This window comes from Puma concolor, chromosome B1 (genome assembly GCF_028749965.1).
Source record: "Puma concolor isolate L17-30 chromosome B1, mPumCon1.1.hap2, whole genome shotgun sequence".
Classification (NCBI taxonomy): Eukaryota; Metazoa; Chordata; class Mammalia; order Carnivora; family Felidae; genus Puma; species Puma concolor.
In genome coordinates this window covers 13,839,162-13,856,412 of record NC_141670.1, presented here as the reverse complement: position 1 = coordinate 13,856,412, position 17,251 = coordinate 13,839,162, and the positions used below count along the sequence as shown (strand labels likewise).

The following is a 17,251-nucleotide window of genomic DNA, read 5'->3' as shown; positions in this document are numbered from 1 at the left end:
GACCTTGGACCTCCCACAAGAATCTATAACTAGAAATTACAAACGAAAAAAGTGGACCCACGGAGACGGAGATAAACACATATGAGGACAGGGTGGCTCTTCCTTGATCTGAGTGCGTGGCTCGCGGCCAGCAAAGGTAATTTTCATTAAATTCGGTGCGAGATACGTTTGTTCTGGACTACAGGATGGGTGCTTACATGCTTCACTACAACACAAAGGATCCCCGCCAGATTATCACAGCCATTTTCATCCATGTGCATTAGAGTGAGTATGTTAAATAACTGATAATTCTGTCTAATTGAGTCGCATCACAATTTCCATGTGCATCAGAAGGCAACATTAGGGAATTAACAATAAATAATTATTGACTCCTACTTCATACTGCCACATTTTTACAAGCAAAAGAAAATTTACTAGGCGTTGATGTCTCATTATAGCTGGCATGTAATTTATTTCTCTGTTGGAGCTGAGTTTATCAACTGTTTCTGTCCACGCAGAGAAAATGTTCCCACCTAAGAAACCAATACAAGAACACAGGTAGGAAGCTGGAAAGCTTAATTGAAAGTCTAAGTTAGGCTGTCACTTTGATTCAAAGAAAAGAAGAAAGGCCAGCGTTTCATCCTGTCTGATCCACCCGCACAAAGTCTGACTAATTGCGTACGGATTAGCATCACGTCTATCAAGATCCCGTGTCAGAATACACTGCCATACAATATGTTAGAGGAAAAGGATCCCATCATTTCATTTCTTATTATTCAACTATGTGATATACGAAAGTCAACTGGACCGATGAGCTATAAAGAAAGATGAATACTTGATGAGTTTCACGAAGCTTAAATACTAATGATAGTGGTAATTTTTGCAAAAGGGTCGTTCAGTCATTGTTGCCAGCAGGTAGGAGTTCAGAGAGCTATGCCCAATTTAAGAACAGGATAGTATCGGCGCTTTCGTCGCCAGATGGGATTTATAGCATTCCAGTCACAGTGAGCGGACTCTTAGAGAAATAGCTATTTGAATGGAAGCCATACGCTACTTTGAAAATCTCAAACAAAAGAAACCATCCCTTGTGAGTATCTGCAACCAAGGTCCATAGGACACCCTACAAATGATTTATCACTGAGAAAATGCAAGTAAGCCCTTCAAAGACCATCAACAACAGCACCAATAATAATGATGGCTAATGTTTATTGCACATTTACTGTGAGCAAGATATTGTCAAGATTACATATGGTGGTTCATCCTCATAATAATTCAAGGAAGTAAGCAGTATTAGCCCCCATTTTACACAGAGAAAACCGAGATCTCATAAGGTTGAATAAACTGCTTCCGATCACTCAGCTATTTAGTGACAGAACCGGGATTTCAACGCAGGAAATCTGATGCCAGAACCCGCAGAATTAACCACTCAGTTGTCAGGAACCATCCGCTCTGGGGCACAAGGGAGGACAAGTCTCTTGGACCAGACTGGAATTTAAGACAGAGGTCGCATTTACAATTTAGGTATATGAGATAATCAGTGCACAATATACAAGAAAGTAACATAAAGATATGAATATTAAAGCTGTGTGCATCCATGGATGGTACATTTCTATTTCCCACAATCTGCCAGGGGAGAAAGCAGTAACTATACAGGAGACATTTAAAGAAATGGGTTGGAAGCACTGTGTTTCAAAAGTGAAAATTTCCCAGACACTTGACTAAACGTTTTGCAACGTGTCTCCTTCCTAAAACACAAATTTATAAACTTCTGCTTTCAAAACTTCTGCCATGATATCGGTAATTTACTGCATTCTTCCTTCTATGGAAAAACATTCTCCTTCAGCACCATGCTTCCAACAGCTTTCTGGGCAAGACTGAACTAAGACCCAATGCTTACCCACTGATTTATAGAAAAAGCCCATGCAGTTGTCTATGAAAGACTGACCCCTGACAAATCAAACTGAGGAGATGATTCCGTTCTGAGATATAGAAGTCTGCGGGAACTGATTTTTGAAGACATTTGGCAATGAGTTTCTGGGACCCAGAAAAGGCACAACGGTAAGAGTACTTGGATGAGGAAGAAAACAGAAGACAGCTGAGCTGATCAGTTCTCAGAGATCTTAAGACCTCATGTTATATAATGTTAGATATCCATTTTTAGACATAATGACAGAAGAGGAAAAAAGACGAAAGAAAAATGTTAGCATAATTCTACGGTCTTTACATTTTGAATAAGTCAGTCCTCCTTTATTTCATCTCATTTTCGTGTGTTTTTTTTTTTTTTTCCCTTAGTGGTAACCTAAAAACTTAATACGAATGGAGAATAGCTTTTCAATTTCAGATGTTGATTCCAGTGTGTCTCTTAGGACTGTGACCTACTTTAGAGCTCTACTTTTTTGCAATATGCAACCTGACTTCAAAAGAGGGTTTTATGGATCATGAATATGACAGATAAGATTAGATGTTCCATAGTATGTGCCTATGAAGACTAAACACAGATAAACTTAACCAGCCCATTTTCACTACTATCGGGGCAACGAACGCCAGCCATCCAACTAACTGACCGACTGCTTCTAAGCACAAACAAGGAAATTCAAAAAGATGTCATGGAATTCTTCCATGGAAAGGTTCGGTATCAGGCCCAAACTCACCTCTTTGAACTGTGGTCATCCATTTACTTTAATCTCTTGTGTATAAATCTATTAGTTCATCTAATAAAACCTGCTTTATAAATATACTTGGAGTACACGTACTTATGTTATATCCCAACCAGAACGTAAAATATTGGAAATACTGGAGACCAGGCATTTATCTGACGATCACTTTTCATTTTTGCACAGCATATAAGAGAGATGTAGAAATCCTAACACACACCTGTGCGCGCGCGCACACACACACACACACACACACACACACACACACCTTATTGTGTAATTATGTAATTAAAAAGGCAGAAAGGTGAGTGCCTGGCTGGCTCAGCTGGAAGGCTATATGACTCTTGATCTCAGGGTCGTGAGTTTGAGCCCCAAAGTAGAGGTGACTTAAATATATAAAACTTAAAAAAAAAAAAGGAAAGAAGAAAGGAACAGCCTGTTTGTTTGTTTTTTTTTAAGCATACCATGTGTCAAGGCCAGTGCTTGACTCTTTTGAATCTTTACATACTTTCCACTCATTATTATTTAGCTCTGTCACTTAGACGTTAATATACCCATTTTATAGATGGAGGCATGCAGCTGAAGGTGAAGACAAGATTAAACTTCAGGCTTTCCAATTCCCAAACATGCACTCTTTCAACCATACTGTATTATCGCTAAATACTGAAAACACTTCCAATGTAGCAGGTATCTAAAAACAAAAACAACTGAAGGGCCTTAACAGCTATCAACATGGTTTCATGCATCTACCTTGGGCTAAGTGAAGCCAATGCTGGCGGAAAGCGATGTGCTCAGTCAGGGTTTTCCCTTGGATCTGTCCTCCCGAGGACTTCGTCATTTCTGCCCCTTTCTGGACCAGAGCTATTGTATTTATCCTCAATAGCGATTATCTTCGGTCCTTTCCATTTCCAACATTCTGGGATTTTACCATGTGAAGCATCATCCTCTGAGTTCTGTTTCATTGTCAACATCTACCTTTCCAGAGAGAAACTTAATGCTTTGGTTTAATAAGAAGAAACCTGAAATCTGTCTCCTCCTACCTTGCTATGTAAGGCATGTTTCAGTAAGCACATGACGACAAGGCCAAAGCAATGATTTATGTGGAGTCAGTGATAATGCCATGAGGAGACGAGAGTGAGGCTTAGAGGATAAAAATAAAAGCAGAAGAGGCAATAAGAGGCACAGAAATAAGAGTAAATAGATTTAAAAAGAACATATAATAATTTAGACATTAACATAAGTATTTTCCTTTCAAAGTAAGCACTTTGGAATGCTATCAGGCAGTTTGGTGGGCTAGATCACACAATTTGGGGTGTGATACAGATTTTCATCTTTGCAAAGTGGATTTTATTTTTGGAAACAGACACGTTATTTGGAGTACCGAGATGCTAGAGCACGTATGTGTTCATGTGGAGTTAACCCTGCCAGTTAGAAATGAGAGGCTGATACAGAATAACAATACTTTTTAAATGTGGCTTGTAAGCTGACCCTAAAGGTATTTCTACAGGAGGAGTTTCAAAATGTTTTGATCGATATTGATGATATTGATGTAAGTTTATAGCTCCCTAGACAGTCACCAAGTAGGTACTGTGGTGTTGTAACAAGTTGCATCAGTCTCACATACAAATACCGGGAGTAAGATCACCATCACAATATCACTAGACTGAACTGGAAAAGAATACGTAACAGCATGGCATCGAAGCCTCTGTCGTACAGTGGCCCAGGCTGGGGAGATGATAAGCAGCGAGGGCAGAAAACAACGCACGAACGATCTCCTGAAACGCAGTCAAAAGCAATGATGAATAACTGATAGGAAGTGATGGTAGCTGACAGGCTGTCAGACAGCTGCAAGGAGGGGGTTGCTTTTTGCTTGTATGAGGTGAGAAGCACGCCCAAAATAGCAAACGGGTCCCTGGAAGACAAGTTACAAATGCCCTCTGTGTTCAGTATGAAAATGCTCTTGATCGCACATACACCTGCTCATCCACACCTACCTACACAAGAACTAACGCACTTTCAAGCAAGGGGGCTATGAAGTTGCTTTTTGAAATGAAGGACAAGCAAGAATCGCCTCTTTGCAGGGGGTGGCCTCTTTGCAGGGGGTGGCCTCACAGCCAGAACGTATCTGCTAATAGCCATTAAGCAATTTATTTGTACTCTAGCATTTAGGGAGAACCTGACTCTGTGTTACCTTTACCTTAAAAAACAAATCCCAATCAAATCTGTAATTGGAGGTTAGTCTACAGGAAGGCTAGAACATCGAATCAAGAGACTTTAGTTAATAAATATTTAAGGAGTCTCCGATTTCTAGCTAAGGATGGCCAATTTTTTTAGGTTTATTTATTTATTTTCAGAGAGAGAGAGAGAGGCAGAGTGAATGGGGGCGGGGCAGAGAGAGAGAGGGAAAGAGGGAATCTCCACTCTACCAGCACAGAGCCTGACCTGCACTCGCAAACCATGAGATCATGACCTCAGGCAAGATCAAGAGCCCGATGCTTAACTGACTGAGCCACTCTGGTGCCCCAGGATGGCCAGTCGGATGAAAAAAAGTATGTATCTCCTCCTCCTTTGCAGATCCTTTAAAGTAACAGTGAAGGTATAAATCACAAAGTCAAAGAGAACAGAGCAGATACAATCGTGGATGAGTTATTTCAACAGACTCTTGAACAACGGAAATCAGCCTGAGATCTGGTTAAAGATTTGGAAGGACAGAGGAGCTCCAACAGAAGGGGTCTCTAGATATTGTTTTTAATGTTTACTTCATTTATTTTTGAGAGACAGAGAGAGACAGCATGAGTGGGAGAGGGCAGAGAGAGAGAGAGAGAGAGGGAGGGAGACCCAGAATCTGAAGCAGGCTCCAGGCTCCAAGCTGCCAGCACAGAGCCCGACGCGGGGCTCGAACTCACAAGCCGTGAGATCATGACCCAAGCAGAAGTCGGACGCTCAACCGACTGAGCCACCCAGGCGCCCTCTAGATATTTACAATATTTTTGAGTACTTCCTGTGTGTCAGGCACTGTTTCAGGCCCTGAGTAAACAGCAATGAAGAAACAGCAAATTTCTACCCTCGTGGAGCTTAGAGATATTCCAGCTGGGGAAGACAGTCAACTGGAACAAAAAAAGATATAAATTACATAGTATGTTGGATGGTATGAAGTAAGCGGAGAAAAGTCAGAAAAGGGTAAGAGGAAGTGCAAGAATAATAAAACTCGGGAGGTAGAGTAAGAGAAGGCATCACAGCGATGATGATATTTGAACAAAGACTTGAAGAAAGTGAGGGCATGAGTCACGTTGTAATCTGGGATTAGCAGATTAAATTATTTGTTCACAATTACATCTCCCCTCATGGCCTCATCACACTTCCCTGACAGACTGATTCGGGGTTTGGCTATGTGACCTGCTGTGATCTGTGGGATCACTTACGTGAAGCTTGCCACATCTAAGCAGAAACTTTAAATGCACTTGCCAAGTTTGGCTCTGCTCCCCCCCCCCCAACCCTGCCTTGAGTTTTTGCCTTCTACCATAAACCATATACCCCAGACAGGTTACCTGGATCTGAAAATGAGATGTGTGGAGCAGAGCCCAGCCAATCCCGGGAGAGCCACTGCCAATCTGTAACCAAGTAACGCAAGGCCTTGATACCTGAGGTTTGTTTGTTGAGACAGTGTAAATGTAGTAAGTGCATTCTAGGCAGAGGAAATAGGAAATGCAAAGGCCCTGAGGCAGAAGCGTGCCTAATCTGTATAAGAAACAGCAAAGGAAGACACGGTACCCCAGGCAGGAGTAGAAATTTATTTTAACACTGCTCATTATCATTTCCTCTTCCAGGTGAGCTACAAAAGTCAGATTTTGGTCTATTTGTGCCCAGTATGGCATCTGGCTTAGAGCGGACTAGAAATTTTATAAATATAAAGGGATAAATGAAGGAATGAAAAATAACAGCAAAGAGCTAGTGAAATTGGAGAGGAATAAGTCAGGGGCAGAGTCTGCCACTGAACTGACTGGGGCAATGAGAAGAAAGTGGATTCAGTCCTCACCACCCTACAGAAGCTCAAGACTGCGAAGTCCCACGTATGACAGATGGAGAAGACATCTGGGACAGAACACTGGGGAACAGGCTGCAAGTCTACACAGAGAACCAGTCAATTCCCACCCTACCCCATGGAAAGATTCCCAGCAGCCAACCGTATACACTCTCCCAACCTCCACTCTGATCAGGAAGCTAAAGGCATATTCTCTGGAGAAAGAGAGTGGGGAAGACTATGGACGTCACACATGACGGGAGGCATAGGACAGACGGGTGTCACAGCTAAAATGGATGCCAGCTCTGAACAACCGTACGACCAATAAGCCCCTTTGTCAATCTCTGCAAAGGAACATTGGCAGCTGGGCTGTATACCCTTAGGACAAGAGGGCAGAAGACTCTTTTCAACAAAAATGACCCAGTTTGTTGATAAACTATGCTCACACATGGACATTTGCAAAAAAAGAAAAAAAAAAGGGACTTTTCTCCAATCATAAAACAGTGACGGGTACCAGTAAAAACCTCCAACCCATGTATCTTACTGGTCAGTTTGGGCCACTGTGTCAAAAATACCATAGACTGAGGGGCTTACACAACAGAAATGTGCTCCTTAGAGTCCTGGAGGACTGAAGTCCAAGATCCAAGTGTCTGATGAGAGCCTACTTCCTGTTTTCTCACATGGAGGTGGATGGACAAAGAGATCCCTTGGCTTTTCCTCTTCTCGGGTTTTTCTTTATTTTTGAGAGAGAGAAAAAGAGACAGGGGGAGGGACAGAGAGAGAGAGAGAGAGAGAGAGAGAGAGAGAGAGAGAGAGAGACCCAAGCAGGCTCTGTGTTATCAGCACAGACATCCACATGGGGCTTGATCTCATGAATTGTGAGATGACCTGAGCCAAAATAGTCAGCCACTTAACCGACCCAGCCACCCAGGTGTCCCGGATCTTCCTTTTTTTTTCTTTTTTTTTTTTTTTTTCAGAAGGGCACTAAACCCGTCATGAGGACTCCACACTCACAACCTTCTCTAACCCTAATTCCCTCCCCAAAGTCCCACCTTCAAATATCATCAGATTGAGGGGGAGGATTTCAATAAATGAATCCGGAGGGGACAGAAACATTCTATGAATAACACCGGCCCACAGAACCTTCTGTGTATCTTTAGTACCTCACGACCCATAAGAATTACCGAAGATCACCTAAAAAAATCCCAACACGAACAAAAGAGGTCAAAATAAATGGACAATGCAGGGGACAGAAAAAATTAAAATGAGCAACCAAACATTTTAACATTCAAAGAATTAAGACAACACTTATATCCAAATACATAACCAGTATGCTATAATAAATAAGCAACATGTATGAAAGAATTCTTGGAAATTAAAAGCATTTTGTCAAAGTAAGAGAAAATTCAATAGAAGGATTAGAAGTAGAGAGAAATCAAATTAAAAGCAAAAGAGATGGCTCTGAGAACGCAGAAGAAAATATCTGATGGGAAAAATGTGAAAGAAGAGAGAAGAAAACTGGACAATCAACAAAGAGGGTTTCTATAGCCCCTCAAAAGGAGGACTATGAAGAGAAAATTGAAATTATCAAAGAAATACCCTAAGACAAATCCTCATAACGGAGTCTCCAAATTTAAAGGGCCCATGGAATAACAAACACAATGAATCTCACTCACACACACACACACAAATACTGTAAGCACCACCCACCCTAAAAAGTTACCACCCTAAAAGCTTCTATGGGGTATGGGGTGGGGTTGAATCGATTCTGGTCAAAGAAGAACGAGAATAGTCTTGTCTCAACCGAAATAGCAGGATGGCAATGCCGTCCCAATTCTGAGAGCAAATACTTTTCAACTGAGAAGTCTTCACAACACATGTGAAGGCAGAGAAAAAGGACATGTTCAGAAATGTACAAATCCAGGAAATTTACTTCCCGATACTGAATCTTAGGACTTTGAGAATATACTCTAGTAAAAGGCAAAAACAAAACAAAAACAAAAACAAAACAACACAAAAAACAACAACAACCAAGAGCCACACAGGAGAATACATATAATCAGAATAGAATCTACGGTTCTCAATTTAGAATCTACAGTTCTAAATTAACACGTACTTAATGACTACATTTAAGTAGTCATATAACTATACTGGAAGAACAGAGAAAAAGTAAGTGAAGAACCACAAGAGAGACGTATCCTCATGTCATAAGATGTGAACAGATAATATCTAAAATGGATAAGTTAAGAAATAATGGCTTATTATCTAGCAACATGGATCTAATCACCAAACAAACAGCCAAAGTGTTAGGAGCCCCTGCTTCCGGATATGGAAATGATAGATCTTCCAGGGTCATTGAATTTTTAACTATGGACCTAAACTATTTTTATGAAAAAAACATTTATGAAAAAACAAAGAATCTAAAATATAATTCAACTTATTCTGTAAAAGCCCCTCTACTAACGTTACCTTCTAGATATTTATAAGGTCTGGGTAGACCCTGTTACTCTAACTACAGTGCCATATAATAAGATAAATTGCAAAGGTTAATGATATGTGATATAGTCTTCAGTAAAGATCCTTGACTTTTCGATACAACTTTATTTTTGTACTCTCAATATCTCTTTCAAACTGGGTTTTTCTATCGCCTCTTTCCATGTTTTTATTGCCTTGATATTGATTTGTTTCATCTTGATTATCAGTATGGCTGGGGGTAGGATGGGGTCCCACTACTGTGCTAAATAGGTCTGTACTCTTTGCCTCTTACTACCCAAGCAAGACAAATACTTGCTTGGCAGAGCTTTTTGGAGGTGATAAGCGATTAAGTCACCTGATTATTGGCATTGCATAGCTTTCTCTTCACTTTCTACATTTATAAACAGTACCTGCTGGTCATCCTAAAAGAGTTGGAAGGGTCAGAGAAATCAAAAGACAAAAGAAACAGCTAAAACCTTCCTCAAACTCTCTCCATCCAGAAAATACATATGGTTATAACTTTGAGTACACTCTTCCAGAATTCTCCCAAATATACACTGCATATATATTAAATAGGAACAAACTACATGTAATCTGCTACAACCTTTTTTTCTAATTTGTCTATCATACATTCTACCAATAATTATTACAGATCATATAGCTCTAAATCAGTACTTTCCAAGATTATGTGACGTTCAAATATGTACCTCAAACAATCCCCTATTGCTGGCCACTGAAAGTTTTTTTGACATTACAAATAGCACTGATAAATGTTCTTGTGCACACACATACACATACACACACACACACACACACACACACACACACATCTTCCAAATTCTTTCCTTAGAATTTCAAATATAAATTTCTAAACCAAATGGTATCTACTTTCAAAAATTTAAAACATCTATTGCTAAGCCGTATTCCTTAACTGTTTACCAGAAAATCCTCCCACCAGAAATGTATGACAGTTAACATTAGTAAGCTTTTAAAATCTTTGCCAATGTGAGAAATGAAACATGATATTTCACTGCTATTCTATTCCAATTTAATTGATCATTAATAATGCTGGTCATCTTTTTTATGGTTCTTAGCTATCCTTGCCACCTTTTTATACGTTTTCCATTTTTCTATTGTGTCTCTTTTTTATTGATTTGTAACAACTCTTTATATATTAAGAATACCAACCCTATGTCATATTTGTAAAGAATTAACTCATTCCTGCATCTCTCTAAAGCTTCTTTTTCACTTTTAGTCTGTGATGAAAATTTAATGCCTTCTTGTCAGTACAACAAAGCTATGTTGAATAGTGTGGAGGTAGGTGCCATTGACGATTAGTAAGGAAAACATATGATCGCGTATGGTGCTATATTAACTCAGATCTGCTGATGTGTCTGTACTAAGGCAGCAGGAAGATAACAGCAGCCAATCACAATCACTCCTCTGCCATTTGATGTCCCGTGTTTCCTAGTCGGCAAACCTACCCGGCACAAGGTTTTCAGTAGAAGCTATAATTTGGGAACCAGAAAGGAAAAAAAAAAAAAAAAAAAAAAAAGAAGTAGACTGTAAAACTAGCTTCAGGAGTAAAACTTGAAAACAACTGTTGGGACTGGCACCCCCAGAATTAGTTAAAGCTGCACTAGCTTATTCCTTGGCCTCTGTGTAAACAAACAGACAAGGATGGGGGTGGGGGAAGGAGAAATGGATTATGGGGGAGGAAGGGTCAATAGAATGCATACCTGGCTTACAGTACAAGTAAGACAAAAGTAAGTTATAATCACGTAAGAATCATCTTTAACGTTCAATACAGCTGACAATAAATGCTTTTGAAGATGGTCTTCAGGACATGATACTTTCTCAGTATTTATAATAATTCAATAATTCATTGATAAGCTCTAGGTATTCATCCAGGCTTATTACGTCTCAGCTACTTGAGTACTTATTTCCTGGATTCCATGTTTCTTCTTGAAGCACCTTCAGACATAGACCAGAACTTCTGACACCAAGGAACAATATTTTGATGGTTATGTAAACCCTAAGTGCCTTACTTAAAAACTGCTTTTCACTCTTTTGGATTCTGGCTCTGCTATTATTTAAAGAGGTACACGTTGGAAGAAGTTTTTCTAAGATTCCCCTTAAAAATACACAGATACTTTAGCATGACATTTGCTACCCAAGGTTTATGAATCCAGCAGGATAGTCTATAAAAGTTTTAAAGAAGAAAGTAATGTATCCTGGGAGACGGGGGGGGGGGGGGTAGAGATTTTAGTAGCTGGGAATCTAGCCTATAGTTGGGTTTATACAATTGCCAGTCAGAACCTGCATAAACTGCATACCCTGTCACCAGCTGCCTATTTTTCTCAGCTCCTAGGGGCTGTGAGCAGTGAGAGTTCTAGAACTTCTTCACAGTGGAGGCTCAAGAAGTTGTCCAAACACCCCGTGTCCTTAGACGTATTTATTTGTAATGACTTTGGAGCAAGTAATGACAATGATGGGAGAAGAACACGGCAATGGGTGGTGAGGAGGGGAACGAAGAGAGAAGAAATGGGAGAGGAGACAGGAGGGGAAAGACCTTCCTTCCTTAAATATTCCTTCTCTGTGTTTATACCGACACCAAATCCATGGGCCACGGAGTGTGGCAGCCGGCTTTTCTTTGAAGGACTTTGGAGTGATAACAGACCTGGGTTCAAATACTAGATTCTTGTACTAGTTCTGTGATGCTGGGAAAACGATTTGTCTTAACTTCTGAGACTCAGTTTTGCCATCTGAGAAGTGGGACCACTACCTCAGAGAGGAACTGTGAAAATTAAATGTCATGGTACTTTTTTTCACCGTATTTTTTTTTTCCAACCGAGGCTCTAATTTATGTTCATCCCCATTACCCTACACATTAAGATGGAATTCTTTTACCTCCAAATTTAAAAGGCACTCTTCAGATCGTCCTACTTTCTTCTTCTTTTTTAAGTTTATTATTTTGAGAGAGACAGAGAGAGAGAGAGAGCGAGAGCAAACATGGCTGGAGCAGAGAGAGAGAGAGAGAGAGAGAGAGGGAGAGAGAGAGAGAGAGAGAGACTCCCAAGCAGTCTCTGTACTGTTTAGTGCAGAGCCCAGCTCGGGGCTCAAACCCACGAACCAGAGACCATGACCTGAGCTAAAATCAAGAGTCGGATGTTTAACTGATGGAACCACCCAGGTGCCCCAGATCACCCTACTTTATTTGAAAATTAAAAAAAAAAATTTAATGTTGATTTACTTTTGAGAGAGAGAGAGACAAAGACAGAAAGAGAGAGAGAGGGCACGAGTGGTGGAGGGGCAGAGAGAGAGGGAGACACCGAATCCGAAGCAGGCTCCAGGCTCTGAGCTGTCAGCCCAGAGCCTGACGCGGGGCTCGAACTCACGGACCTCGAGATCATGACCAGAACCTGAGTCAGACGCTTAACCGACTGAGCCACCGCAGATCATCCTACTTTCAATAGCCTCGGTCCTCTATAAACTTCATTGCCAGACAAGTGGTTTCACTTCCAAGTCAAGTAGTTTCATGCTCCTATCACATTTATGGACACTTGGTGTCCAAAGAAAAACTCTATACTCCTATTTTCAATCTTCCATAAGAACCATCCTACAAAGCACCTCCATGTTCTAGTAAATGCTTACTATTACTTAAGACAAGACTCCTTAGCTCTCTGAGGAAACTTGCCTATGGAGAAGTTTATACAGATGTTGCTTTATTTTTTTATTTTATTTATTTTTTAATTTTTTAACGTTTATTTATTTTTGGGACAGAGAGAGACAGAGCATGAACGGGGGAGGGTCAGAGAGAGAGGGAGACACGGAATCTGAAACAGGGTCCAGTCTCTGAGCTGTCAGCCCGATGCAGGGCTCAAACCCACGAACCGCGAGATCATGACCTGAGCCGAAGTCGGACGCCCAACCGACTGAGCCACCCAGGCACCCCCAGATGTTGCTTTATAAACCACCTTGTGCACTGTACTGCAATCTAGGATTTTTAGCATGTCTTTTAACAAATTTCTGAGAAAATAATTTTTAATAGAGTTTGGCAGTTGTCTAGGAAGCCACTGAAAAAGCTAACAGGAGGGAAGTTTTAGCAAGGTATCACCCGACTTGGTACCATCTCAGTGAAACACAGAGTGATCAGAAAGGATCGTGACACCATTAACCGGGCAGGCAGGGCAACAAAAATACTCCACAATGTATAAAAATTTCTCAAGAAGTGAGGATAAATGATGAGGAACAGTTTGGCTAATAGCCCTCAATTTCTGAGCTAAATTTAATGTGTGTCAATTATCATCACCAACATCAAAAACACTCACATCCTGGAGCTTTAGCAGACATCACACAAGGCGATTACTCGAGACAGCCCCTCCCTTCGAAGAAGCCTATGGCTTAGATACACTTTGGTCCCACAAATGTTGCACTGGGAACCTCAACTCTTCTGACTATGAGCTGTCATGTACTCATGAAGATAAAAACCATCCAAAGGAAACAAAACAACACACACACACACACACACACACACACACACCCTTCATTTAACGGGCCTGAGTTTTCATCCACTTGACTACTGACAGTATCTCACTGTATCTTACAGTATTCCCTTTCTGGAACAGTTAAATGGGCAGGGCTCTTTGAAATTCCTACCATATCTATACACATCTCTGTTTATTTATTTTTAATTTTTTTTAACGTTTATTTATTTTTGAGACACAGACAGACAGAGCATGAATGGGGGAGGGTCAGAGAGAGAGGGAGACACAGAATCTGAAACAAGTTCCAGGCTCTGAGCGGTCAGCACAGAGCCTGACGCGGGGTTCGGACTCACGTACTGCGAGATAATGACCTGAGCTGAAGTCGGACTCTCAACCGACTGAGCCACCCAGGCGCCCCAACACACATCTATGTTTAAATGCCTACCTCTGATTGCTTTTTATGAAGAAGAACACTTAACTTCTAATGGACTGGATACAACTAGTAACTGTGCCTAATTGTATCAGACGCATAAAACTGCTGCCTGTTTTTTTGTTTTTTTTTTTTGTTTTTTAACGTTTATTTTTGAGACAGAGAGAGACAGAGCATGAACGGGGGAGGGTCAGAGAGAGGGAGACACAGAATCCGAAACAGGCTCCAGGCTCTGAGCTGTCAGCACAGAGCCCGACGTGGGGCTCGAACCCCCGGACCGCCAGATCGTGACCTGAGCCGAAGTCGGCCGCCCAACCGACTGAGCCACCCAGGCACCCCTGTTTTTTTTTTAAAGTTAGGTTGCCTATAGTCAGTCCTCTAATATCAGAAATGCAATTCTAGCGTTCAGTGCCTGTTTTGAATTGATCAGGAAAATTGCCACTTGCATGAACATTCAATTTCATACCTTGAACTACTAAACTGAGTGAGACTCTGTATTTTTAAGAAACGAGTTTGAAAAAGATATTAAAAGACACCCCTAAATCCAAAGAATTTTCATTTTGTTATTTAGTATCCCAGCAAAACTAATTCGAGAATTTAATATGGTTGAAAGCATTTTAAAATAGCTGTAAACACACCACTCCCCCTACGCCTTAATATAACACATAATTCCTTTTTGAAAACCCGGAGTTCAAAACCACTTGCTCATTCTCAAACGTTAGTCAGTCTACACTTTTTCTTGATTCTGTTGTCTTCTACAATGTTCTTCAGTGGAAAACCCAGAAACCAGGATGTGTTTTGATCCAAGACTGAAAATTAGCCATTGCCAATTAATGATTTTAGCTACCTGTTTGCATAATGAAAACCTCCTGGCGTTACCTTTTCCCAGAATGGCTTCCGATCCTAACACATTTAGCCTCGGTTCGTCCTATCTTACAAGTTTAATGATAAATCATAAAGCACACTCAGCAGGCACTGTTCTGTGAAAACAAGTAGTCACGCTTACACTTTCAAGACTTTCAACTGTACTAGACAGATTTTTAATGAAGCTACCGAGGAAGGAAACGAAGTAAATAAAAGCAAGTAGCGATGTGTGCACTGAAATTTACAGTGACCGTAACAAGCAGCAATCGATCAAATCTCTCCCCAGAAACGATCTCTTACAAAGCACAAAGTCACTTGAGCTGAACACACAACAAATAGCCAGACACACACACATCAACTAATTAAAGGCCGATTTTCCACAACAGGAAAAGAACAGTTCTTGCGTAGAGATGTCTAAAAGCAGTTTCTTCCCTCGGAGAAAAATACACTCTTTCTGTGGCTTGAATAAACTCCTGTATGTCATTTGTGTAAAAGGGGGTAGGAGGGAGAGGGAAGGTGGGCAAGTAGCACTGCCAGTCTCTAAATAAATTAGCTCTGTTTAAAAGGGCAAGACTAATTCACTACTTTTATTGTGACTTCCATTATGCTAGAAGAGTAATATTAAACCACTTCAGAGTACCGACAGAATACGGATAAACCAAGAACCGTGTGACCGGCCCCTTTAAAAAAGGGGTCTGGACCTAGCCACAAACTTTAATTCCATCATGCAATAAGAAAATGCGGAATAAATTAACTTTTCCAAAGGGCCATTATACCTTAGTTCCTCATTACAGATCTCATTACAGACTGTCTTTATAATGCTCACCTGACAATATCATGTAAAATGCTTAGCTTCTAAGGTCAGTCTAAATAAGAGAACAATTCTCCTATTTATAGCAAAGGATGAACTTTTCTCATTTAGATGTTTAAGCAGCTAACCCCTGAGTTTAATGTAATTAGGGAAGGGATATTCAATTTACAGTATCCACAAGTAATGATAATTAAATTGATCCAAAAAAGCTGTTGGTAAGCATAAGATACCTTTGTAATTACATCCCGTTTTCAAAATGACTTTAGTGCTGTGAACTTGAAGCATTTCAGCAAATGAAGGCCAATACACTTAAAACGAAATCTACAGTAGCTTAAGAGCCAGGCTGTTTGAAATAATGAGCAACACGACCAGAGGGAAATCTCAAAAAACATTCTATAACTCACCACGACAGCCTAAGCTTTCTCCTTCCTTGTCACAAACATCCATTAAAAATATGCAAGATTGTCTTCATGTTTCACCAAATTCTTCATTAACAGTCTTTTTTTTTTTTTTCTCACCAAAGAACCAGTTCTCCTTATGTCTCTATTACGAAAGTGGCTGATCACAAGCTTCAGTGTTGTGTTTTTTTGGAAGAACAGACAAGAGCTATGAATATGAAACCGTTTTCCCCGTGAGTCCTGAAGATTAGCTGGGTCAGCATTCCACCAGGACCAAGGTGAAAACTAAACAAATAACCATGTTCACAGCAGCTGCAGCGATCAGTCTCCGGAAAATTATTCAGGCATTATGAGAAAGACGATATTAAACGCTGCCACTTGAAGCTTCTGTGGCTCTCTGAATATTCACATCAGAAAAGGGGATGAGCACTTAAGGGGTATCATCAGAGAGCCTGCCCATCGGAGCAGCTTCCATTAAGTTTCTGTCTTAAAGGAGGGAGGCGGGAACCTCCGCCTGGCAGGCAAAGGGCTCGTCATAATTCATTAATATCACAGCTCCGCTCAGGTTTCCGTCAATGAGCCAGGCAAGAAGCCTACGAAAAAAGGTGCTGAGCGCACAGCTTCTCCAAAGATGCTGTTGTAACAGCCGTGGTACCACTCGCTTCTCCTGCACTGGAGACTGGAGACCTTCAGGAGTACTGCCTGGGAGAGCGGGGATCTAATAAATAAACATCACCTCGCCTCTGTCTCGACCACGAATCTTGATGTCATGTTCCAAAAGGACAGGGAAGAGGAGGATTCAAAACGCGGCCAAAATGGGAACCCTACAGAGTTCCTGGTACTACTCAAGTGCGCCTTCAAGTAACAACACGAGCTATAACGTATTTGTATTTAAGGAAAAAAATTACTGGTCTTAAGAGAATGACAGAAATCAGAAAGAATGGAATTGTCTCTATTGCCATTTCTTTTGAGAAACACGGTTATTTCCAGGGAGGGGAAAGAAGCAGCCATTCCACATGGTTCCAGTGAAATGAACAACTTCTATCATAAAAGGAATTCTGTGACAAAAATCATGTAGTACTATCCATCTGTGTTTCCAGAACAGAATATCCTACACTGATTTTTTGTTTTT

At 40.7% G+C, this 17,251-nt stretch overlaps 1 protein-coding gene across 20 annotated transcripts in view; it reads right to left on the bottom strand.

The window, feature by feature from the left end:
* The window catches only part of TENM3 (teneurin transmembrane protein 3), a 1,294,211-nt gene that overhangs the window by 283,103 nt on the left and 993,857 nt on the right, over positions 1-17,251 (bottom strand). The window contains exon 1 of one of the 20 annotated variants that reach the window (XM_086703152.1): positions 16,126-16,150. The exons of the other annotated variants lie outside the window; for them this stretch is intronic. The gene's annotated coding sequence lies outside the window, so the exon portion shown is untranslated. Of the gene's footprint in view, positions 1-16,125; positions 16,151-17,251 lie in introns of those variants that run through there. 20 annotated transcript variants of the gene reach the window in all.